This window comes from Mustelus asterias, chromosome 16, assembly GCF_964213995.1.
Source record: "Mustelus asterias chromosome 16, sMusAst1.hap1.1, whole genome shotgun sequence".
NCBI lineage: Eukaryota > Metazoa > Chordata > Chondrichthyes > Carcharhiniformes > Triakidae > Mustelus > Mustelus asterias.
The window spans coordinates 31012079-31021484 of NC_135816.1; the positions used below are offsets into that span (position 1 = coordinate 31012079).

The window sequence follows — 9406 nt, forward strand, 5'->3', positions numbered from 1 at the left end:
AGGGATTTGGGTTTACAACCACAAGTTTCCATCTCTGCATTTTAATCTAGGCGGTGAGAAATGTGCTGGTCTCTATCCGAATTCCAAAAAGTTATTGTGGCAAGCAAAGTACTGCAGATGGAAGCAATGGAGACAAAACATTACCCCTGTTTGAAACTTCTTTTAAATTACAGAGTCTCAAATGCAGAGAGGGGGAAATAAATCTCCACTCATGATGGAACTGAAATGAGACAGGAGTGTAAGCGGCCTCAGTGATGGGAAAGGCAGTATTCACTGCCACAGCAATTCAATTAGACACTGGAGCCTTAGAGTCTGTTCCTCTGTCCTGCATTAGTCCTGGATGTGGCACTTCTGTGTCATTTCTCCACACGTCCCATGGCAGTATTTACAAGGTGCGTTCAGCAGCATTGTGCACTTGAATAACTTTGACAAAATCTCCCTTTACTTGATTTTGGCTGTGATTATGCAACACAATGTTATAATTTGAGTACTTGTGGTTGTCAAAGCCCAACTCATTGTCCTGACAACGCAACACTGCCTCCAGATGGGATAGTTAGGATAAGGAAGGCCAACCTCTGCTGCATGATGTAACCATGGTGTCTTTGGAAGTAATATACAATATAACTGGCCTGGTAACGGTACAAAGATAATGTTTTACCACCCAAATTTGATTAGGTAGACTCAACACTGGTTAGAGCAGATTATTGGAGATTATAAAACTCAATTAAATAAAGGAGCATATTGGAAGACGTAGGAAGATGCTTTGGAATTACTAACTCAGCATTGAATTCTGCCCAAAGTTATGAAGTAAGTAACTATGCATCCTGGGTGAAACAGCCAAAGGATTATGGTATAATGCCCATGGAACAGAATACAGCTGATAGTCATTAAATAAACTTAATTTTATTTATTAGTTAATAAAGTTAAGTTAATAAATAAACTGATAGTCATTAAATAAACTTAAGTTTATTTATTAGTGTCACAAGTAGGCTTACATTAATACTGCAATGAAGTTACTGTGAAAATCCTCTAGTCGCCACACTCCGGCACCTGTTCGGGTACACTGAGGTAGAATTTATCATGGCCAATTCACCTAACCAGCACGTCTTTTGGACTTGTGGGAGGAAACCGGAGCACCCGGAGGAAACCCATGCAAACACAGGGAGAACGTGCAGGCTCTTCACAGACAGTGACCAAAACCGAGAATCGAACCCAGGTCCCTGGCATTGTGAGGCAGCAGCGCTAACCATTGCGCCATCGTACCGCCCCCATAGAGAGACAGCAATATGGGGTGAATGATCGAAGTGGATGGAGCAAGCCCCTATTCCATCTCTCTGCTCCAAAAATCAATTTAATATATGGTCCCCAGATAAGGGATGTATCAGATATTAAACTGATAAGAACAAATACTACAGCCCTGGGATCAGGAGGCACGAAAGGCAAAAAAAGGAGCATATTGGAAGACGTAGGAAGATGCTTTGGAATTACTAACTCAGCATTGAATTCTGCCCAAAGTTATGAAGCAGGTAACTATGCATCCTGGGTGAAACAGCCAAAGGATTATGGTATAATGCCCATGGAACAGAATACAGCTGATAGTCATTAAAATACAGGGGGAAGGGCTGATGAGAGCCTTGAAAGTTACCAGTCAGGGATTAGTTAATACCACAGATGCACAAAGCCGGGGATGGAAATGTGATATTTGGCCTAAGATTTGCTTAAGGAAATAAAATCGAATATAGATGATATTAGATTTGGAACAGTAGTCGGTCATGTATTTGAGCTGATATATAATTGCAACCTCATAAATCTACATCATGAATGATGAGCTCTCGTGGTCACTCAACCCCAAAGTGGAGAGGTGGAACAGTTTATTCAGTCTCCGATGCTGATCGCACAAGAATATCACCCGGAAACCTCCTTTAATAATAGTCATCGATCTGAATCTCTGGGAGTAAAGAAGGACGTGTGGGTTTTCTTCATGAACCTCTGAATCCAAAACATGATCAACATTTACAAACTTAATCTTTCCACTGCCAAACATCCTGACTAAATGGGTGCAAGGACCACATATTTTCACAACTCCTTCACAATTCTCTGACAGTTACAAGGGGGCACAAGTTCAAGGTAAGGGGGTAAAGGTTCAGTGGAGATGTGCGGGGAAGTTTTTTACGCAGAGGCTGGTGGGGGCCTGGAATGCACTGCCATGTGAGGTGGCTTAGGCAGATACATTAGCAACATTTAAGACTTATCTGGCATGAACAGATGGTCTAGATAGGACAATGTGATGGGCTCAGGCTTGGAGGGCTGAAGTGCCTGTTCCTGTGCTGTACTGTTCTTTGTTCTTCCTGGTGACCATTGCAGCCACTTATGATTACACTTTTTCACCTTAACATTCTGGTTCAGTTTCAGACCTCTTTTCCCACTCTACTCTATCATGGCTCTCTATCTGCAAGGATTATTTCTCTGATGCTGAGTGTACTAAATGTGGCTTTAGCAATGAAAACCTTGTTCTCACGTATATTCTAAGAAACAATTCAGTGGGCATTCTGCCAGTTCCTAAAGGCAGATCTACATTCCATTGAAAATTGAAGACTTTGCAGAAAATAATACAAAGAATACAAAGAACAATACAGCACAGGAACAGGCCCTTCAGCCCTCCAAGCCTGCACTGATCATGTGTTCCTAACTAGACTATCCGTTTGTATCCCTCTATTCCCAGTCTGTTCATGTGGCTATCTCGATAAGTCTTAAATGATCCTAGCGTGTCTGCCTCAACCACCTTGCTTGATAGTGCATTCCAGGCCCCCACCACCCTCTGTGTAAAAAATGTCCCCTGCATATCTGTATTGAACCTTGCCCCCCTTACCTTGAACTTGTGACCCCTTGTGTTTGTCATTTCTGACCTGGGAAAAAGCTTCCAACTGTTCACCCTATCTATGCCCTTCATAATTTTATAAACTTCTATTAGGTCGCCCCTCAACCTCCGTCTTTCCAGGGAGAACAACCTGAGTTTACTCAATCTCTCCTCATAGCTAATACCCTCCATACCAGGCAACATCCTGGTAAACCTTTTCTGCACTCTCCCCAAAGCCTCCACGTCCTTCTGGTAGTGTGGCGACCAGAACTGGACGCAGTATTCCAAATGTGAACCAACGTTCTATATAACTGCACCATCATATGCCAACTTTTATCCTCTATGCCCCGTCCAATAAATGCAAGCATGCCATATGCCTTCTTCACCACTTTTTCCACCTGTGCTGCCACCTTTAAGGATCTGTGGACTTGCACACCCAGATCCCTCTGTGTGTCTATACTCCTGATGGTTCTGCCATTTATTGTATAGCTCCCCCCTGCATTAGATCTACCAAAATGCATCACTTCGCATTTATCTGGATTAAATTCCATCTGCCATTTCTCCGCCCAATTTTCCAGCCTATCTATACCCTGCAGTATTCTCTGACAATGTTCATCACTATCCGCAACTCCAGCAATCTTTGTGTCGTTCCCAAACTTACTAATCAGACCAGCTACATCTTCTTCCAAATCATTTATATATGTCACAAACAGCAGAGGTCCCAGTACAGAGTCCTGCGGAACACCACTAGTAAGAAGTTTAACAACACCAGGTTAAAGTCCAACAGGTTTATTTGGTAGCAAAAGCCACACAAGCTTTCGGAGCTCCAAGCTCCTTTTTCAATCTCCACATCATGAACACCACTAGTCACAGACCTCCAATCAGAAAAAGACCCCTCCACTGCTACCCTCTGTCTTCTATGGCCAAGCCAGTTCTGTACCCATCTAGCTAGTTCCCCTTTGATCCCGTGAGATTTAACCTTTTGCACCAGCCTGCCACGAGGGACCTTGTGAAATGCTTTACTGAAATCCATGTAGACGACATCCACGGCCCTTCCCTCGTCAATCATTTTTGTCACCTCCTCAAAAAACTTAACCAAATTTGTGAGGCATGACACCCCTCGTACAAAACCATGTTGTCTATCGCTAATGAGATTATTCAGTTCTAAATGTGTATAGATCCTATCTCTAAGAATCTTCTCCAACAATTTCCCCACCACGGACGTCAAGCTCACTGGCCTATAATCACCCGGGTTATCCTTGCCACCCTTCTTAAATAACGGGACCACATTTGCTATCCTCCAATCCTCTGGGACCTCACCTCTGTCCAATAATTTCTGGAGTTTTCTCCCTGATTGCCATTGACTCCAGTTTTGCTGATGTACTCGATCAAATACTGCTTTGACGTTAAGGCCAGTCATTATCACCTCACCTCCGGAGTTCAGCTCTTTTGTCCAAGTTTCAACCAAAGCTGTAATGAGGTTAGGAGCTGGGTGACCCTGGCAGAAACCAAAATGAGAGTCAGTGTACAGACTATTGCTAAGCAAGTGCCGCTTGATAGCACTGTTGATGACCCCTTCCATCACTTTATTGCTGATCGAGAGGAGACTGATGGGATGGTAATTGACTAGTTTGGATTTGTCCTTGTTTTTTGTGTTCAGGACATACCTGGGCAACGTTTCACAATGTTGGATAGATGCAATACTCTTCAATACTTTTATAACACAATTGAAACTTTCCTGCTTTGATGCTGTCTTTGTTCTTTCCAATATCCCTCCAGCTCTGTACTGATGGGCTGTCTTCACTATTCGGTAAAATTAGATCCAGTTCTTTATTTGTTGAAGACATTTGTCACAATGAAGTTTGTATTTGCACCTCAGACCTGGAGCTGCTGAATATAATTGAAAAAGTTGATGCACTCGATGAAAACATGAAATATGATGACTTGAATGTGTTTAAAATATAGCAGAAGGCTGGAACATTCAAAAGCTTTTTATTAATTGGCAGAAACACAATGCTGGAGCCAAACTGCAGCCTACACACAAGAATTCCTCACAACTAAAACTTCTGAACATTTTATTTTGTCTTCTTCAGCACATTTTTAAAGAGTGATTAACTTAATGTCACGGCTGTTCACACCAGCAGGATTTTCCCATCTCGCGGCAGTGAACGGATATTTGGCTGGGCGCCAAATTCTTCGACCTCGTTGCAGTGGGAGATGGCATCAACAGCTAGTAAGATCGTGCCCAAAATTGTTTTAGGTTGTAGCCATGGTCTCTGATTCTCTCGACTAAAGAGCCAAGCCGAATTGTTAAGTATAAATATATATCGATACCCAAGATGGAAGAGGGGTAAATTCTTCTTTATATCATATGTACTAAATTCTGATACCCATTTTTTGAGTTTACAATTTTTTTACACATACCACCACTCAAAGAAAATCTAATTCTGATTAGAGTAGATTTGAAGTTATCACAGTTTCACATCACACAAAAGGAAATAGGAAAAGAGAGTCATATCTTTAAAACTGGTGAGATACATTTGTGAGGTGGGCACTGAAAGACCCCAGAAGGAGGGCAACAAAAGACACTAAATTACCAAATGAAGGATAACAAGAGAATTGCAGCATGGAAACAAGTCAACAATGCGTTGGGACAAACTTGAACAGTGAAGCCAAAAAGGGTGTCGCTGAAGTCAAGACAAGTAGAAATTAAGATTCCATTTGTAAAATGTGTATGTCCAATAAGAACATTATGAATTTTCCTCGGATGAAAAACAGAAATTGAAGGCTTCAAAAGAAACTAGAAACTATTGAACATTAAGAGGAATCGGCAAAAGACTTAAATCTCCAGAGGATACATTAAAGCATCAAGATGAAATGACTGACAGCAAACTTAAAATAAATTTACACAATGAGGTTAAGTGGAAAGAAAATTTAATGAGACAATGTAAAATAAGCTAAGCTCCATGAAAAGCAACGAGAGAATAAGAACAAGTCCAGTGAATAATCGAATCAGGAGAATAACAGCTTGAAGAAGGAAGCTTGACAATGAGAAATGAACTGAAGAGGCAGAAAACATTGAAATTGACAGCAGAATCAACAATTCAGACAGAGAAAGAAACTGAGATTACTTGCCTGAACAAGATTGTTGAAATGGTCACAAGAATGGGAAAAGCAGCAAGCCTGTATAGCTCCACGCAAGGCCATATTTGGAACTGCACATAGTTAAAGCCTACCAATAAAAGTGTTTATGTTTGGACACACAAGCCTCAAGATCTCATCAATGAGCCATCCAGAAATATATTAAACCATGTGGGCAGCAGGTGGCACAGTGGTTAGCACTGCTGCCTCACAGCTCCAGGGACCCGGGTTCAATTCCAGCCTTGGGTCACTGTCTGTGTGGAGTCTGCATGTTCTCCCCGTGTCTGCGTGGGTTTCCTCTGGGTGCTCTGGTTTCCTCCCACAGTCCAAAGCTGTGCGGGTTAGGTTGATTGGCCATGATAAATTGACCATAGTGTCAGAGGGATTAACAGGGTAAATGCGAGGGGTTACGGGAATAGGGCCTGGATGGGATTGTGGTCGGTCCAGAATCAATGGGTCGAGTGGCCTCCTTCTGTCAGGATTCTATGATTTTATGAATTCAGAGTCTGTGTGGATTGTGCGACCATGGATGGGACTTAGCCTGACGGAGTGAATGAGGTGGTCCATCCTCTTTTGGCTGATCTTCTCCACAACTCTTGCTGGTAGTATTGGCCACCTGCATCCATGCTGGGTTTCTCTCTCTGCTGGGACTCTTCTTCCCCTTTACCCGGCTATCCTGACGTACATCCTGTCAGGGTCCAAGCAACAGTGGCATTGGCATGTCCTGCCTCACCGCCCCACTTCAGTGCATCCACACTGCGGTGGAATTTGCGAGCCTTTGTGTCTCCTTCACCCTTCAACAGACATGGGACACTGCGTGGAATGAGGGGGAGGTGGGGGGATGTAGTGGTTGGTGGGGGAGTAAGGGAATGAGGGGGGGGGAAGAGAGACCCAGTGTAGGCACTGAGGGAATGAGAAACCTCCATATGCATGTATAAGCCATGCTCTTGCACATGGACATTCTCTGAGCTCTGGAGAGAACCTGTCCACAGCCTCTGTCCAATTCGCATTAGCAATGAATTGTCACACAGAGGTGGACTATCTGATAAGAGGAGGAACAAGGAATGTTGTGAAATGCAGTGATCCAACCAATGTAACAGGCAAACCCTCTCAAGAACTCTCTCCTTTGACAAGGAGAAGCTTGTTCACAACTGGAGGGAACGGGAAAAACCAGAGTGGGTCTACCACACCTAAAGCCCACCATGCCTCAGGTACCTGAGTGTGAAGAAAGGGCCTTAGAGCTCATGGACATCAAGCGGGACAGAGCCATTGGTGATGCGGAGCTTGGCCTTTGCCATCCACCTGGTAAAGCCGCTTCCATTGAATGGGGACCCGGGATTAAATATGCTTCCATCTTGGAGGCTGCTGTTGCTGCCACTTGCCACTTTCTCACATGCAGACACATCCAGGCAGAGATCCAGACCAGAGGAAGATGATCAGGAGGAGGGAGAGGACCTCCTTTCCACCCCCAACTCCAGCCTCAGCCCAGGAAGGAACCAGGTGGGAGCTGAAGAGGAGAGCTCCACACCGTTGGAGGCATCACAGCACAGATACTGCATTGGGTATGAGTGATAGTTGAGGAGGAGTCACACAAACTGGTGATCACTGCATGAACACAGCAGGAGGGGGCAAATTCAGCTGAACTCCTGGCTCATGGAAGCCAGCTGAGGAAGAGGCAACAGTGAGGTGCCAGTCTGATGATGAGTCCCTGGAATTGGACTTGCAGTTAACGGTGGAGTTTCAGTAAGAAGCTGAATGATGTGAGGCAGAGCTGTTGGATGCCATTACCAATGTGATTCTCCTGCCAGAGGGAAAGCCTAAAGGTTGTGCTTTGGAAATCCCACGAGCAAAAACTGATTGAAGGTAGCTTACACTTTAACACGTCCAGCTGCCGCAGTGAGCCACGGATGTACAAACTTCAACACATCAGTGAAAATGGTATCCGGGAGATTCCGGATTCAGGCCTCTGGCCTCATTTTGGTGAAGTGGGAGATCCTCTCCATTGTGGTGAAAATTCAGGCCTCAGTCACATGAGAAGATATATGGACAGATGACCAAAAACTTAGTCAAAGAGATAGGGTGGCACGGTAGCATAGTGGTTAGCACTGCTGCCTCACAGCACCAGGGACATGGGTTTGATTCCTGGCTTGGGTCACTGTGTGTGTGGAGTCTGCACATCCTCCCTATGTCTACATGGGTTTCCTCCGGGTGCTCCGGTTTCCTCCCACAGTCTGAAAGACGTGCTAGTTAGGTGCATTGGCCGTGCTAAATTCTCCCTCAGTGTAGCCGAATAGGTGCCGGAGTGTGGCGACTAAGGGATTTTTCAGTAACTTCATTGCAGTGTTAATGTAAGCCTACTTGTGATACTAATAAATAAACTTAAAATCTTAAGACACATGCACATTGGCATTTTTGCTCCACCTGAGTCTCTTTCCAGTTTTCTTTATCTAAATCTATCATTACTCTCTATGTCCTTCTCCCTTCAAATGCTTGTCTATTAAATGCTTGTATTGTCTCCCCTCAAATGTTTGTATTGTCTGTTTCAAACCCTCCATGTGGTAGTGAGTTCCATATTCTTACCACTCGTAGTGTAAAGAAGTGCAGAAAGCCCAAAGGGACCAAAATGGCATTCTTCATGTGTTAACGACAGGAACCTCACTGAGGAACTACAAAATGTTGTGAATGTAGCCAATCCATCACGCAAACCAGCCTCCCATCCATTGACTCTGTCTACAATTCCCGCTGCCTCGGCAAAGCAGCCAGCATGATCAAGGACCCCACGCACCGCGGACATTCTCTCTTTCATCCCCTTCCATCAGTAAAAAGATACAAAAGTCTGAGGTCACGTACCAACCGACTCAAGAACAGCTTCTTCCCGGCTGCTGTCAGACTTTTGAATGGACTTACCTTGCATTAAGTTGATCTTTCTCTACACCCTAGCTAAAACTGTAACACTACATTCTGCACTCTCTCGTTTCCTTCTCTGTGAATGGTATGTGTGGTGAACCATAGTTGGTTACCACTATGAGTGCTAAGCCATGGATGGTCAGCACTATGGGGTTTGTAGATATGTTACTGTTGTCACTGTTGGGGTTAGGGTTGGGCTGTTCTACCTGTTGATATTGTTCTGTGGTACACTCCAGTTGGCTCCGCCTACCTGGGGAAGTATAAAGGTCACTGCACTGCCTGGTGACCCTTTAGTCTGGGATTGTATTGTATATAGTGTGCTCCATTCTTGTTAGTAATAAAAGCCTTTATTTCCCGGGTACAATCTAGCCTCCCGAGTGATTTAATCGCGCATCAGTATGCTTTGTCTGTATAGCACCCAAGAAACAATACTTTTCACTGTATGCTAATACATGTAACAATAATAAATCAAACCAAATCAAACCAAAGATTCAATGCAGG

General features: G+C 44.0%; 1 non-coding gene across 1 annotated transcript; it reads right to left on the bottom strand.

Annotated features, from left to right (window-relative positions):
* Positions 1–1250: 1250 nt before the first annotated feature.
* Positions 1251–1443, bottom strand: LOC144505684 (U2 spliceosomal RNA). Its single transcript, XR_013499838.1, has one exon. It is a non-coding gene; the product is annotated as a U2 spliceosomal RNA (small nuclear RNA).
* Between the last annotated feature and the right edge of the window lie 7963 nt (positions 1444–9406).